This window comes from Marmota flaviventris, chromosome 10 (genome assembly GCF_047511675.1).
Source record: "Marmota flaviventris isolate mMarFla1 chromosome 10, mMarFla1.hap1, whole genome shotgun sequence".
Taxonomy (NCBI): domain Eukaryota; kingdom Metazoa; phylum Chordata; class Mammalia; order Rodentia; family Sciuridae; genus Marmota; species Marmota flaviventris.
In genome coordinates, this window is record NC_092507.1 from 114,639,231 (window position 1) to 114,656,700 (window position 17,470).

Sequence of the window (17,470 nt, forward strand, 5' to 3'; positions counted from 1 at the left end):
GCGCGCGCCCCGCGCCGGGTGGCTCCCCGGCCGGGAGGCGGGTGTGGGGCTCTCTGCCTGCTGCTGGGGACACGTTCGGGCCGGCGCAGACCTCGCTCCTCCCAGACCGCCTGGCGCTGGGGTGCTGAGGAATTTCCCTCCGGAAAAGAGTAGGACGACAGAGCCTCCTCCCCCAAAGTGGGAGGGGGCGGGAAGGTCAGAGGAACGCAGTCCAGAGCCCTCCTGCACCCCGGAGGCTCCAGAGCCGGGGTTCGTGGGTTGAGGGGTGAAAGAGCTGGCGGAGTCAGTATCCGAGAGCCGAAGAGGCGCAGGTTACCTGGGTGTTCCCAGCCAAAGCAGAGGGCCCCGGCCCGGGTGGGTGGGAGTCTGGACTGAATTGTTTTTGTGTGAAATCCTAGCTCTGAGGCAACAGTGTTAGCACAATAAAGAAGCTTTAAGACTGCGGTGGCTGTCGGTGTCACACGGAGGGGCGGGCATGGGGTGGAGGGACCAGGGGGATGTGCTCTGCTGCCCTGCCCCATACCTGTACCGTCTTCTCTTCCCCTTCTTATAGGGGGAGTCATTTCTGGAAGGGGTCATCTAAACCTACGCCTTCACAATACTGTGGGGGAAGTGAGGTCCCTCAGAGTGGTGGACTTTAAAACTAGATCAGAAGTCAGGAGACAGGACTGTCAGAGATGACCTCCAGATTTTCCCCGGTCATTCTCAGCATCCTCCTGTCTTCTCCCCTCATTTACTTAACCCTGACTTCTTTCTCTCCCAGAGGTATGCTTTCCTTCTCAGCAGCCAGGAACAGGTTCAGAGTCTGTGAAGGTAGGAAGACCTCAAGGCCTGCTAGCCCAACCTTCAATTTATAGGAAGGAAATTAAATTTATTGAGCACCCACTAAGTGCCAGGTGCTTTTAAATATTTTATCTTTATTCATCTTTTACTTTGAAGAAACTGAGGCTCAGGAGTATTAGCTATCTCAACCAAGGCAATAAATGTAGTAATTCAGAATTTGGTCTAGAAATATTTAACTCCAGAACATCAGGCTGTTCCTCTGAATCTGAATTCCTTCAGTGGCATCCCTGACAAAGGATATTCCAACTTCTTATGTCCCTCCTGTGGCAGCTTACTATCTCCCACAGCAGGCTATTTAATAGAACATTTCTTCTATTGAACCATATAGCCTTTATCTCTTGGTCCAAGTTCTACTCTCAGGGAGTCCAGAGCATCATATTTCCGATTCAGCTGCCTCTTGTGAACTAAGCGGTTGTCCTCCATACAGCCAAGTTCAAGAGACATAGAACTGGACACCTGTCTGGTCTAGAGGTAGGGGATTTTCAGAAGTGAATAGTACTTCAGGGACATTTAGTCTTTCCCCAGCCACCTGCTTGCTGAGAGCCTTGATACTTTTCTGTCTCTCTCTCTCTTTTTTTTTTTTTTTTGGAAAGAAGGCAGTCTTTTGAATTCTTTCTGATTCTACCCTAGGGCAACTTGAAATGGGGTATGCGTGGGTTCTAGAGTAACTGGGTTTAGGGATCCCTAAACCCTGCCTGGTAATACATAAGCAGGAATTGCTGGAGATGGCTTGGGTATTTGCAAAGGGGCAATGCATTGCTGGATCTGCCTTGACAGAACTTGGGAGGAGAGATGAGACAGTGGGGAGACAAAGAGAACCAGAGACAACTGGCCTGGAAGCTTGGAGATGGGGTGATTAGGGAATGGTCAGGGGTTTACAGGAAGGGGAACTGCACAGATAGGGAGCAGAAAAATTCGGGAACCGTTTATCCTTTCACATACTTGGTCATACTTCTGAGCACGTATCAGATGTCTTGTTTACAGATAGATTTAGATCTTCAGCAGGGCACTGAACCTGGCACACTTCTGCCCTAAGACAGGGGGCTGATGAGGTTGACCCGGAAAGGGTGCTCCCAGCCCGGGGCTCCTTTAGCTCAGCTTCTTGCAAGATGCAGAGGGACGGAGGCAACCATTTGGCCATATGGACTGTGTTGAGTGATATTATCTGCCCTATTCTGGGAGCCAGGAAGCCATGCTTAGACTTAGCCTTCACCAGAGAGGTGGAAACAGTGAGGCTCTGGCAATGGCTCAGCCCATTCAAAAGCAGCTGAGATTTCAGAGAGAATCTGGAAACAACTTCTGATTAGGGTGGCTCAGGCAGGAAGCCAGGGGAGTACTTAAATCCAAAGCCAAAATTGTAGCCGGTACCCTGCTCAAAGTCCCAGGGTGAGAGGAAGGGAGCTTTCTGTTCCAAGGATTTTGCTGCAGGGACACTTTGTTCTTTTTTTGTTCATTTCTCTTGTCTGAAACCTTGTTTAATGCTGGAGTAGGGCACTTGTGATAAATATTCACCAGTGGCTTTGGGCTTGGGGTGGGGAGGTGAGCAGGGATGCTCTGGTTGGTAGCATCGCTGAAGCTCTACGATGTAAATACTCCTACTGTGGCTCTTTTCAACTGTTAACCTGATATTAGTGGCATGGAAGTAGGAGAAAGGTTCAGTAGCAGACCGTTGTAGTATTTCCACAATTCAGATAGAATAAAAGTGAATAGCCTCAAGAGCTTAAATAATAGAGAACTGTAGTAAGATAATCAAATCAGGATGAGTTTTCAGTACTTTCCACCTTTGTTTTAATATAACTTATTTAATTGTAAGCTTAAATACTTTACTTTTAATCAGTGACTGCACTTAACAATTGACTTGCAAAATTTAGGACCACATCACCAGGTGTTAGTCAGCTTTGCGTCACTGCAACAAAATCCCTGAGATAATTAACTTCAGAAGAGGAAAGAGTTTTGTTGGCTCATGGTTTCAGAGGTTTCGGTCCATGGTTGTCTGGTCCAGTTGCCTTTGGGCCTGTGGCAGAGCAGCACATCATGGCTGTGAAGATGCTCACCTCATGGCAGGTAGGAAGCAGAGAGGAAAAAAGGAAGATAAGGAGCCAAGGTCCCAACGTCCCCTTCTAGGGCACCTCTCGTGATCTAACTTCCTCCCTGTAGCTCTACTTTCTAAAGTTTTCACGTGCTGAGTACAGTGGCACCCACTTATAATCCCAGGGCCTTTGCAGTCCGAGGCAGGAGGACCTCAAGTTTGAAGCCATCCTCAGCAACTTTAGTGAGAACTTGTCTCAAAATAAAAAAAAATATAAAGGGCTGTGGAATGTAGCTCCGTGGTAGAGCACCCTTGGGTTCAATTCCTAGTACCATAGAAAGGAAAGGAAAGGAAGGGGCGGGTGGGGGAGGGGGAAGAAAGAAGGAAGAAAGGAAGGAAAGAAGGAAAGTTTTCACCCTCTCCCAATAGCACCGTAGGCTATTCACCACTTAGCCTTTGAGAGACACTTATCCAGACCCTAGCAACAGTCAAGTGGAAGACTAGGTATACAAGTGCTGCCTCAAGTGTGGGGATCTCAAGATAGTTCTGATTTTTGTCAGTATTTCCGGAGAGACACAAATAGCCTGAAGTGTCTTGTCTCCATTCCTCTTCCTAGTTCTGCCTTTTGCATCTCTCCTCAGAATTGCCAGGGCTAATTATAATTCCTTTGGCCACTGACAAATTATGGAGGTAATTTACATCTCCTTGGGAACCAAGGCCACTCTTGGATAGTCATCAGAAACCTAATTTATCATCCGTAGAATTTCTATGAATTTCCTCCCAGGGTATCCATCTTTGGGAATTTCATTCTAGAGACTCTTTTTTTTCCCCCCATACTGGGAATTGAACCCAGGGGTGTTCCACTATTGAACTACATCCACAGCCCTTTTTAGTTTTTATTTTGACAGGGTCTCGCTAAGTTGCCCAGGCTTGCTTTGAACTTGAGATCCTCTTGCCTCAGCCTGCCAAGTTCCTGGGATTACAAGTGTGTGCCATCACTCTGGCTCCTGGAGACACTTCTGAGTCCTTGCTGCCTCAGTTCATTCTCTGATTCTCCACTCCAGATTTAGGAAGTCATCTTCTAGCCATCTTTTCTTAATCTCCAAATTCTCAAAGCCGTTGGAATTCCAGTGAATTATCTAGGCAGTCCTTTTCGAGTAGTGCTTACATAGACATAGCTACATAGAGATAATAAATGTAATGATGTCCATTTCATTTCAGTTATTCCACAGCCCCAAACTGGGGTGACTAGGGGAGGGAACTTAATTTTATCTTCAGACTCACTGGAACAAGAGATTTGGGGTAATTACCTATTATCCTTCCAGAGTTAGAAAACTACTAACGTCGATGTGCACAGGCTGTGGGCTGCAGTAGGCAGGGGACTGGATCAAAACTTTAACCCTGGTTCCAAGCTTCCTCGAGGAGCCTTCTCCTGGATTGTCACTCTGATTTGGTGAGAGCCTGGGAAACCCTGCTCTGGAGTTCACATTCTTCATCTGTCCAGCCCATCTGGAATAATCATTTCATTTATTCCTGGAGCATGGAAACAAACCTGATTGCATTCCGTTGCTGCTGCTTGGGCCAGGAAGGGTATGCTGAAGGGAAGTGGGGAGGGGGAGGAGAGGCTGCTTTGGGAAATCTTGATGAGCTTAGGTGTGGTCACTGTGCCTGTTGCAGGAGAGTGAACAAGATGGCCATCGGCCACCCCTCTGTGACCATGGTCCTTGGTAACCATATGGATGCTCTGGAAAAGACAAATGGCATGGGACACCGTGCAGGAGGAAGGAGACTGGAGCCCTTGACAAAAGCCAGAAATTAGGCCGAGGAGGATTGGGGGGAACCCCTCTAAGTGACATAGATGATGGTGGGTCCTGAATGGGGGATAGAAAAGAAGGAAGAAGAAAGGAAAATTGTAAGAAAGATTTGCGGGTGAGCCATGTTCCCCTCCCCAGATGTGCAGAGGAGCCTCAGTTTCGGAGTCAGACAGACCTGAGTTCATAATTACTTAACTCCCAGAATCTCCACATCTTCATCTGTGAAACGGAAGAGGATGGGGTTATTTTGTGTGATGTGCATATCACACAGCCTGGTGCATAGCGGGTGCCCAGCAAATGGTTGGTCCACATCCCTAATCTATAATTTCATGTCCCATAAGAGGACAGGCCTGGAGGCACAGAGCTAGCCACACAGAGGTGGGAGTTGGAGCAGTGGGAGGTCCAAAAGGAGGGGGTTGGAGCAGGAAGAATGAAGCCTTGGGATTGAGCATGGAGACTGCATCATGTGGATGAAGGAGCATGGGATGTAGGAAACAGCAGGTGTTGAAGTAGGAGAACTAGTATGCCGCCCTTCTGGCTCCTGGACACACTTCTGAGGAAGCCTGGAGTCACATGCAGGTATTAATATTGACAAGAATTCTCATTAGTAACAGTGATACTAATAATAACAGGGAGTGCCTGAAACACAAGCTTGGCAGGGTCCTGGATGAGCTTCCAGAGTCCTTGGGGCCACCTCCCTGGACCAGGGTGTGTCCTCCTGTGCCAGTCCCCTTTGACCTGCTCTCAGTTCCTGGAACTCAGGAGATACCTGCTGCCCTCTGGGCCTAGTATCCACCTGGGGTACCCTCTAAAGCATTGGTTGTGACACCAGGGAGGCCTGGTGGATCATTCCTAAAGTCTTAGTGTCTTCGCTTTGTCCAGGAATGTTCAATGGGTAGCTAAAAGCAGGATTAAAAGATTTGGTGTCTCTGCCTCTATTTGCATCTGTCTCCTTTGCTCTGAGTCACTTTGGATTCCAGGGACAATAAGTCTCATTGGCAAACATCCTGTGACAAGCCATACCTCTAGGTAATAGCAACTTTGTTATTCTGATAAGGGCCCACCTGGTCAACCCTAAAATAATGATGGACCAGACCTTAGCTGATCAAGATCAACTGCTTTGGCAGCTGTGCGAATCCTCCAACTAGGTAACCCCCAACTCTTACCTTCATATCCCTTTCTATAAGACCTCAAGCTCACTGTCAGACCCTCGAAGGGCTGAGGATGTGGGTCCACTTCTTTTCCCAGTATAACTAATTAAAGTTCCTTTCCTGCTTTTCATCATTTCCTTTTCTCTGTTTGTTTTTGTTTTTGGAGGGGGGGACGAGTGGCTGAACCTGATTTGTTGGACCCCAGAATCAGGCCTCTGGTCTAGGACTTTGGTAACATCCACACAACTTTCCCAAAGCTGAGGAGAGACCTTCCCCACAGGGTGCACATAGCTTTTCTTTAATTTCATGGAAATCAACTCGGCATTGAAAATGGGTTCCTCCAGCCCTCTGCAAACCTGTACCCTAACTGGGGACTCTCCTCCTGTCATCCTCTGGCCTGTCCCCGTCTTCTGCCTGTCTGCTTGCAGCATTTTGGCTTTTAATCTCCAAAGGCTGGGATTTGGGCTCCCAGTGCCTGCTCTAGCCTCAGCCCTCACCTAGCCTCAGCTCCCTGACCAAGTCAGTTTTCCTTGCAGAGAGAGCTCCCCTACCTCCCTTCTCCTCCGCTTTCCTGGCCCACCTCCACAGGAAGCCGGCTTGGCCTTGCCCAGTCCCATTGTCTCAGTCTCTCCCTGCTTCCAGACAAGGGAAAGGGTGTGTCCTTTATTATCTATGCCCTTCCTTGGGAGTGTCCTGTCCTTCTCTCATCTCCCTCAGCTTGGACTTCCCCTGAGAGGAGGGCCCTGTCTCTTCCATTCTGAACATCGACTCCCTTTTGAGCTCAGAATTTCTTTCTGAGTGGGGTGTGGTGGCGCACACCTGTAATACCAGCTACGCAGAAGGCTAAGACAGGAGGATCAAAAGTTGGAGGCCAGCTTTGGCAATTTAGTGAAATACTGTCTCAAAAAAATCAAATAGAAAATACTGGGGATTCAGTTCAGTATAGAGTGTCCCTGTGTTCAATGCCCAGTGCTGAAACACCAACACCTATTTGAATTGGTAGATAAAAATTGGAGTGATGGATAGAATATGTACTAGAGCCTCTTATTTCATTATGGGGTGAATAAAAAATAAATATTAAATATATGTAATATTTTATCACTGCTTGAGATAGTATGGAACGAGCCAAACATATCCTCCCAAATCTCTCTCTCTCTCTCTCTTTTTTTTTTTGTACTGAGGATTGAATCCAGAGGCACTTTGCCACTGAGCTACATCCCCAGAACTTTTTATTTTTTATTTTGAGACACAGTCTAGATTGTTCAGGCTTGGCCTCAGACTTGCAATCCTCCTGTCTCAGCCTCCAGAGTGGCTGGGGTCATGGGAGTGCACCACCATGCCCAGCCCAAACTCATCTCAAAGGGGTGTGTGCAGCTTGCTTTCCAGGACAGTGGGCAGTCAGAGCCAGGCAGGCCTGTGAATCAGTCCCTAGTGCTCCGGCTCTTCAGGTGAGGGCAAGCTGCTATGTCTACGGGCTGGGTCATGGTGTCCCTGTTCCTCTGACTAGTCGACTCTGTCAAAGCTCTTTCCTGTACAGAATACAGGTTTCTCACTAATGGTTTGTTAAGAACTTGAGGATATGCCATATTTCTGAGCAGTGCTATTAAAAAATTGAACAACAGATCCTTGGTCAGGAGCCTCACCTGCTATTAGAACATTGTTCCTGGGGAGAAATCTGATTCCTTCCTCTCAGTAAACATCAGCCTTTCCAGGAATGGAGCACTCAGCCTGAGACAGTGAGGGGCTAGGAGTCATATCCCACCCAGCTGCCCCATCTTCCTACTTAGCCACCTAAAATCTATGTGCCGATAACACCCATATTTAGGCACCCAAGCCAGGGCTCTCTCTTACATTTCATGCTTGTCTGCTTGGATATATATTGATTGATTGGTCCAAGGGATGGAACACAATGATACTCTATCTTTTTTTTAAAAAAAATATATTTTTTTAGTTGTACATACACACAATATCTTTATTTTATTTTTATGTGGTGCTGAGGATTGAACCCAGGGCTTCTCACGTGCTAGGCGAGCGCTCTACCACTGAGCCACAACCCGAGCCCCATACTCTATCTTTTGATTTACATCCCCAGCCTTTTTATTTTATTTTAAAGACGGGGGTCTTACTAAATTGCCTATGGTGACCTCAAACTTGGGATCCTCTTGTCTCAGCCTCCCAAGTCACTGGGATTATAGGCAATTGTCCAGCTCTGCTTACATATTTAACAGACAGCTGAAATTTAACACGTTCCCCCAAACCACCTTGGATCAACCGTAAATTATTCCACTGTCTCCCCCCCCTCTCAGATCATGGTGCCTCTGTCCTTTACCTCCTCTGACCACATGCAACCAGTCAGGAGGCCTTACTGACTCAGCCTTCAGAGCAGGGCCGGAATCCAACCTTCTCTCCCGTTACCTTGGAGCTCCCAGTTGCCCCTCATCTCTTGTGTGGGTTTCAGCAAGGATGTCCAGGCTGGTCTCTATACTTCCTTTCTTCCTGCAGTTTATTCTCAAAAGAGAAGCCAGGGTGATAGTTAAATCATTTTTTTTTTCTGCTCAAGCCCCACAAATGACTTCTCAATGTCAAGTAACTTACACTGGTCCACAGGCCTTCTCTGTCACCTCTCTGACCTGATTTACCAGTTGTCTCTCTCTAGTATTCTCCACTCCAGCTACTGGATCGTTTCTCCAGCACCTTAGGGCCGTTGCCTTGACTGTCCTCTTTGCCAAGACTCCCCAGTGACTAAATCCTCGGTTCTTCAAATCTTGGCTTTGCCTGTCTTCCTCTATTACAGCCACCTTATTTAAGATGACCTCAAATAATGGTACAAGGAGACCCACTGCCCTTATGCCCCACTTTTTTCTTTAATTTGCAGCACTCATTCCCTTCTAACATGGTTTATAATTCATTTGTTGTGATCTTTGCTAATGGACTCATCCCTTCTTCCCCTCTCCTACCAGTTCTACAAGGAGGTAGCACAAGGCCAGAATCTTGGTCTGTTTTATTCTCTATTGTATTTAAGCTCCTAAAAAATGCCAGGCATGTAGGAGGCACTCAATAAATATTTTTTTTTAATCCCCTTCCTCTCCTGCGGTACTGGGGAATTGAACCCAGGAACACTCTACCACTGAGTTATAACCCCAGCTCTTTTAAAAAAAAATTTGAGACAGGGTCTCACTAAGTTTCCCAGGCTGGGCTTGAATTTCTGATCCTCTGCCTCAGCCTCCCAAGGAGAATAAATGTTGTGTTAAAGAAAGAAAAGGGATGGGGGAGTTGGACCACCTGCAACAGGAATTAATCCCCAGGCCATGGCCCCTGAGAAGGTAAGACATTAGTGAGAAGCAGCCCAATCTCTCATGGATGGTGAGAATTTCCTAAGATGTTTAGAGGGTTGTTGAAGTCCAGCCTATTGGTTATCCTGCCTGGAAAGGGGAGGTGTAGCCCTGGAATTGCCTAACCTGGGATTCCTAGCTTCCTCAATGGAGGGGATGTCTGAACAGTAGCCATGTATTGTCCACCTGCACATTCCTCACCCTCTGCATTCACTTAGTTAGAAGTATGTTTTGGTGATGTATTTACACCTGTGAGTGGTAGGACTGGGGTATTAAACCTGATCCTTCCAGAAGCAACCAGTCTCCCAAGAGATATCTTTAAATGCATTTGGAGAAATTTAAAAATGATACATACAATTGTTGACTCAGCTCCCTGGAAAGTGTACATGCTATGAGATCATTCGGGGGGAAGGCTTCTGCAAGTAGGAGTGCCTGGGGTTGTGCCTGTAATCATTTGCTTAGAAAGCAAGATAGATCAGTGAGTACATGCCGGGGCTGGGAGTTAGGGAGAAGATCCTGGATAAAGAGATAAAGTGCATGAGTAAGTCACGTTCAGGGGACAGACAGGAGCCCAGTCTGGAAAGCAGAGAGTGAGTGGGCACTGCTGATAGCTGCCACCTCCATCTTAAGGCCCCTGAGAGCTAGGGATGGAGTGAGGAGAGGAGTCAAGTGTGCCTGCCCACCAATATGCTCCCAGCAGGCCATCTGGCTCCTGACCAAAGGCCCTTACTTCTGCTGCTCACTGCCCACCGAAGCCTCATCCCTCCAACACTCCAGCTTTCTCTCCATCTTCCCCAGGATTCCCCAAAGCAGACAGTGCAAGAGAACTGCTCTTCTCTTCAGTGTACAGAGCATGGTTGATTTAGCCCTGCAGGAATGAGGCCACTCTGATGGTAGCATTGAGGGTGTGCTGGCCCCAGAGGTAAAGAGAAGTGGTAGTGATGGATGTTTGTGCATCCCTCAAACTGATGGTTGGACAATCTTCTCGGGGGCTGGGCAGTGAGGGGGGAGTACAATCACTGGGGACAATGATGGCCAGATGGACACAGCTTCTAGGAATAGGACATGACAGATCATAGAATCCTTCTCTGCAGTCCTAGGAACATTCCTGCCCCATGGCCCAGACTCTCTGCTTTCTCCTCCTTCATGGAACCCATTCACCCTGGGAAGGATACAGGACATCTGCAGCCCAGAGTGGCTGGATAGCCAGAAACATTGCCTGTTTCAGCCCTGCTCCAGCCCTGTGCTTGTTAGCCCCTTGCTAGCAGGTACTGGTCTATAATAAGAAGCACCCTCCTCACTGTCCAGCAATGGTGACTTTCTCCAGCCTCCTAACTCTGGGGCAGCTCCTCTCCACTAACCCCTGAGGAACAGTCATGGCATCTAGAAAAGCAGCTCCTTTTGCAATGAGTAATACACTGTGGCTTCATCTGGCCGTACCCACCTGACCAAGTCACTGTCATTGCTTGGGAAAACCCCCCTTAAATAGCATCAGGGGCTCCACTTGGACACTCCATGTGGGACCCTGAATGCTGTAGGGGTAGGCTTGAGGTGGCATGGGTTCCGGGGGAGGGTTGGGATCAGGGACAGTTCCACATGGCTACTGAGGCAGCTCAAGCACTCCCCACCACTATGAATCTTGGGTTCTGAATGTTCCAGAACTTTCTAAAAATTGGTATGCAGAATTCTGGCCAGATGACAAAGGAGTTGACCAGGACACCATGACCCTGGACCAGTTGGGGTTGAAGGTGCTGTGGGAGGTTCTGTTTACCCAAAGATATCTTGCAGTCCCTCTGTCCTCAGGTTCATGTTGAAGGAACCTGGCAGATCTGCAGTGTGAAAACCTACCTGATTATAAGCACGTCCCCATTCATTGTCCTAGCTGGGAGTGGAGTCAGGGCACAGGAGGATTCTTTTTTTTCCCCCTACAAGTAAATGTCCATTGAAATGATTAGGTTGACGCATATAAAATTACCTATATGTGACTCATTTTTAAACTTGCAAGAATGACAATTTTCATGATTCATCCCAACATATTGTTAAGCCTCCAAATGTTTGCTCTTTTTCAAGCCCCTGTTCCATGATAATTAGGGATGAATGAGCTGGGCTTGGTGGCGCACGACTGTAATTCCGGCAACCTGGGAGCCAGAGGCAGGAGGAGCCTTGACAACTTAGTGAGACCCTGTTTCAACATAAAATTCAAAAAGAGGATATGGGGATGTGGCTCAGTGGTAGAGCACCCCTGAGTTCTATCCCCAGGACCATAAAAACAAATACATAAGTAATATAAATATAAATAAAACAATGAATGAACTCTCAACTTCACTCTACAATGTACTCTTCTGTGGGTATATCCGGTTTATGTGCATGGCACCACCATCTGCCTGGATGCTCAGGTCAGACACCCTGTGTCATTCTTGACCCTCCTTGAACAGAGGCTACCGAGCCCTGCCTATTCTAGCTCCCATATATTTTTCCTGCACCCATCCACTTCTTTCTTCACCCTGTGTCCATCTTGATTTCAAGCTACTGTCATTTTCTGCTAGGTTGGCTGCAATTACTTCATCTTCCTGCTTCCCGTCTCCCTACTTTAATCTATTCTCCACACAGCACCAGAGTGATTTTTTTTTTCCAGAAGTCTGATCACGTTTTTTCCCTTCTTAAAGCTCTTTAGTGGCCTCCTTTTACATTTATAATTAAAATTTAAATCTTACCATGTCCAACGAGGCCCTCCTTGACCTCTGCTGTTGTCTCCTCCCGGGGTCCCTCCTGCTTATTACCCTCTGGCCATGGGGACTCCCCTCGTGCATTCACAGATGCCAAGGTCTTTCCAGAAGGGCTCCACACTGCTGGCTCCTCAGAGTGCAGGCACTTCAGACTCTTTGTTTTATTAATTCTTACTCTCCCTGCTGGATGCAGCTTGAATGTCCTTTCTACACTGAGCTATAGTCTCAGCCCTTTCGATTTTTTATTTTGTGACAAGACCTTGCTAAGTTGCCCAGCTTGGCCTTGAACTTTCAAACCTCTTGCCTCAGCCTCCCGAGCAGCTGGGGGTACAGGTGTGCATCACCACCTGCAGCGCCCCTTGCTATTCTTGCTCAAGGATTTCAGTTATTTTCTTCTACAGAGCTTAGCACAATTTAAATCAAACATTTGTGCTTATTCACTCAGTGTCTGTCTCTCCCTACTTGATTGCAAGCTTCCTGCGTGCAGAGATGTTTGTCTAATTGACAGAAGCATTCCCAATGTCTCTGGCACCTAGTAGGTGCTCATTAAAGGTGGGCTGAGAGAATGAACTCTGAGGGACAGACAGTTCAGTCTTTCGGGAAATCAGGGTCTACTGTCCCAAGTTTGACTTCAGCCCTCTTGTGCTGTGCTGCTACTCCTGAGCTGCAGTGAGAACTGGGGGGTTGCTGTTAGTCATTGGTGGGGTTGGAGGGTTCTCAGGTTTAGGAGATAGATGGGAATTATGATAGAAAAAAAGTTCATGATTAAGCTGGATATAGTGATGCACACCTGTAATCCCAGCTACTCTGAGGGCTGGGGCAGGAGGGATAGTCAGTTCAAGGCCAGTCTGGGGAACTTAGTGAGACTCTGTCTCTAAATAAAAGATAAAAAGGGCTAGGGTTGTGTCTCAGTGGTTAAACACTCCTGGGTTCAATCCCTGGCATCCAAAACAAACAAACAAACAAACAAATAAACAAACACTAAAAAGGGCTGGGAGTGTAGCTTGGTGGTAGAGTGTCCCTGGGTTCAATCCTCAGTATAAAAAAAAAAAAAAAAAAGTCAGGGGAGGAGTTCTTATATTCAGGCCTGCCCTTAACATTTATAATTATAAATCAAGCTAACAAATTGTTACATAAAATTATTATTATTATTTTAAATAAACTGCAAGGTCAAGTTTAGATTCAGAAATCTTGGACTCTTCAGGGTTTCATACCAAAACTTGATGGTGTAGGAAAAACGAGTCCCTTGCTCCAGGCCCTAGGAGAGACCTCTTCTCTTTCCAGCCACATCTCCATCCCGCACCATGAAGGGCCTTGGGCCCACTCATGTGGCTGCTCTGGACTTCATCCAGGTCCCTCTTCAAAGCTATCCTCAGACTTTAGGGTAATAGGTGGTTTGGCCCGTCTTTGGCAGGATGAATCCAGGCAAGGAGTCCCCAAATTACCATTTGGAGAGAAAATCCTAGGATCCTGGATTCCTGGAGTGTGATCAGGTCGGGAGGGAGCACTGGGTGGGTGTCCCCTTGGTGTGCTGCCTGTGGAGCAAAGCCAGAGCAGGCCTCTGTAGCCCTAGCCAGAGCAGCCGCCTTCTTGCTTTGGTGTGAGGGTGATGCTCTCTGTCTTATGGCCTTCAGAGACAGATGCACAGGGCGAGGACTGACAGGCATCCTGCGGTGCTTGTCCTTTGGGGCACAGCCTCCCGGAGAAGAGGCTCTGCATTAACTGTTGTTTGGATTGGCCGAGGCTCTGGCTGCTAATTTTGGCCTTCAGTTTTGAATTCCCTCTCAGGCGAGTAATGGGTAGCTCCATTGTCTCCTGACTGTCCAAGCTTCAGGTCAGCAGGTGAGCTGAGAGCCTCAGTCCTCCCCTGTCTTTCTTGTCTTTTTTCCTGGAGTGGCCAGACCTGTGGTCAGTCCTTCCACCATCTGCATCTCTCATGTTCTCATTCAGAGACATGCTGCACATGGGTGTTCAGGGCTGGCAGAAATCAAGGCTCTGAGTATGTGTAGGGATTGTTAGGAATTTTCTGGAAAGGTTATGCTGTAGGGTTATTGTTATTGATGAGGGGCAAGGGAATCCCATGGTATTTCTGAGCAAGGAAGGAAGAAGGCCAGATTACCAGGGATTGTGGCTGGAAGGACTGGGGCGGGGGTGTTGGTTCTCGGACCTGGTCAGGAGAACCATGGTGAGAACCCTGGAGCTCTGAGCTCCTGCAGTGAAGCTGACCAAAGGTGGGCACCTGGTGAGTGGACTGACCAGTGGGCAGGTGGGGAGCAGCCGGTGGAGCTCAGAAAACCTCCTCATTTTCTGTCCAGCTAGGCAGAGTTTCAGCGACTTATCCAACCTTGGAAGACTCCTGAGGACCCTTCCCAGCCAGGCGGTGCAGATTGAAGGCCAACAGGAGGGTCTGGCAGGCAGGACTGAGCACACTAACGTGCATGCAGGCAGGCAGGCCAGACTTCACCCTGGGACCAGGGTCCAGCCCCAGCCCTTGTGAGCAGACCGCATCTTTCTATCGGGGATGCTGAAGACAACCTCCGATTAAAGAAATCTCTGCTGCTCTGGCAAGACCTGCCCCGGGAAACTACCAGGACACACCTACGTTTTCAATTTCTGTCAATGAAACTTTTGTTCCTAATCCAAAGTTTCTGCCCTTTCACTATTTTCCCTGGGGACCCAGTTGGCCCTCCCTGGGGCAGACGTCTCCCAGGACAGTATATGCCTAAGAGCTCCTGCTGGGGGCTGATTGCTCATTGGCATCATTTGCTGATGTGACTGTGAGTCCTTTGAGGACAGGGACAGTGATGCTACTATTTAGTCATCTCTGAAACTGTATTGATGCTGATAATTAGCAGGTGCTTACCTAGTAAGCAAATGCTTACTGAATGAACAGACGGATGCCTTTCCTGTTCTACACATTTCTGTTCAAACTTCTCTTTTTTAGATATTTCATTATTTTATTTTTGGAGGGTACTGGAATTAAATCCAGAGGGCCTCTACCACTATGCTACAATCCCCCAACCATTTTAAATTTTATTTGGAGACAGGGTCCCCCTAAGTTGCCCAGGCTGGCCTTGAACTTACAGTCCTCTGCTTCAGCCTCCCAAGTAGCTGGGATCACAGGCACACACCACCTGCTAGGCTTGGTATTTTATTTTATTGAACCAACGGCTGCCTCTGACAACATGTCCTATAATTCTACCCTATTCCTACCACCCTCCCCCCGCAAAAAAAAAGAGTCCGTGGTCCCAGCTAGTCCAGTCGAGCTTCACTGTTGGCAACGGAATCTTCTCTGAGTAACCAGGGAACAGAAAACTGAAAAGAATACTTCCACTCAGGCCCCAGGGTCTGCATCCCCAAGGTCTCTGGCTTTGTCCTTTCTGTGACCTGATTGGTCAGCATTTTCTTTGGGCCTCTGAGCTACCCACAACTTTCTAGTGAATTTTTTATTTACTTTAGTTAAGACTAGAGTTGATTTCTGTTAAAGAAGCTTGACTGATACAAATGTTTCCCCACTCTTATTCTCCTTCTCCTTCTTCTGGTACTAGGGGTTGAAACCAAGGGGCGCTTGACCACTGAGCTACATCTCCAACCGTTTTCATTATTCTAATTTGAAAGAGGATCTCCCTAAATTTCCCAGGCTGGCCTTGAACTTGTGATCCTCTTGCCTCTGTCTCCTGTGTGGCTGGGATTAAAGGTGTGTACCCGAGTGCCTGGCTGTTCATTTATTCTTTAATTTATAATTCATTCTTAATAATGGAAGGATCTTAAGAATTATCTGGGGCAGGAATGGCTAATAGCTTTCATCTCGGTTCCTAACTTTAATTGGTTGGTAGGGGTAACTTGAGGGTTACATCTGGGCTCAGTGGGAAAAGTGTGTCATAATTAATTAGTTGCATCTGACATAGCCCTGGAAAAGCCAAAGTCTGGATATATGTGCTGTGTATTTGTCATTCCTAATGCAACTTCCTACCTAGTTTGAAAAGTCTCCAGTCTAGGATCTTGCTCTGAGATGGTTTTTCCTTAAGCATGTTTATGAAACAGCTGAATGAATTAGGTACATTTATTGAAATTGTATAACATTCATTGAAATTGTATATTTGGTTGACTTCATTTGCTAGAAAGTTCTTCTCTGGTAGTATGGTACAGTGTGAGAGGCTGGATTGATTGAGATAAACTAAAGCTAATTCTGACTTTTCCCACTGACTAATTATGTAATTTTAGGGGTGTGGCAATCTCTTTGGGCCTCAGTTTTCTACCTAAGAAATGAAAGCAAACAAACAAACAACTTAGCTTTTTTTTTTTTTTTGGTGGCACATACCTATAATTCCAGAGATTTGGGAGGTTGAGGCAGGAAGATCACAAGTTCAAGACCATTATATTGGGAAAGTTAGCAAGACCCTGTCTCAAAATAAAAAGGGCTGGAGAAGTGGCTTAGTGGTGTAGCACCCTCAGTGCCAAATACTAAAAAAAAAAAAAAGCCAAACCCCAAACCAAAAACAACAAAAAACCCCCACTTGAATTGAACAACCACAGATTCTTTCCAGTTTTCAGTTTTAATATCCTATTATTTATATGAGTCAATATCTGCCTCTTAGTGATATGCTCCATTGGACTCAGTTACACAGTCTGGGCTTATGTGATAGCTCTTCAAATATTTGAGCACGCATGCCCCTCTGAATTTTTTGCTCCAGGTTAAACATGACCAGTTTCTTCAATAATTTCTCATATGATAAAACTTCTGAATGTGTCGCCATTACGATCACCCTGTAATGCACACTTAAGTTTTCCAGTGTTCCCTGAAAGGGTGATCCCCAGAGCAGGACCCAGGTTCGCTGTGCTTCCTGGATCTAGGGATAGTCATATTTGGTAGTTTTATAGGCTGTTCCTTCAGGCTGCAAGCAGAGCAGGTGCGGGGAGCCATGGAGACAAATCTGGAAGTAGGTGGTGCTTCTCTGAGAGATCAGAAAGTAACCAAGAACCAATTGACAGAACAGGTATTTCTACTTCTTCATAAACACGGACGGAAGATTCCCCAGAGACGGCATTAATGTTTGCAGCTGTTGTCCTTCTCTCTCCCCACTCTCCTTTTTTAAAAAAGCACTGGGTGTTCATATCTTCATTAATGAAAAAAATGTTCTCGGCAACGCCTTTACCGTGGCCTTCCCCCTTCTCGCCACTACCAAGTCACATGACCCCTTTGCCCTATCAGCGCTTGTGTTTGTCCTTGGCACAGAAGAACAGGTGCAAAGGCGGACAACATAAAGTGAAATAAATATAAGAAGCCAGGCGCAGTTCACTGGCCTGTAATCCCAGAGATTTTCGAGGCTGAGCTAGGAGGATTGCAAGTTTGAGGCCAGACTGAACAATTTACCAAGAATCTGTTTGAAAATAAAAAGTGAAAGAGGCTGGGAATATAGCTTAGAGCCCCAAGGTCCAATCTCCAGTAATACACGCCCCCCACCCCCCCCACACAGTGGAAAAGCAGGTTTGGAGAGGGCTCTGGTCTGATCATGAGCCTAGCTGAAACAAGGATTTTTTTTTTTTTTTTGTAATGGGGATAAAACCCAGGAGT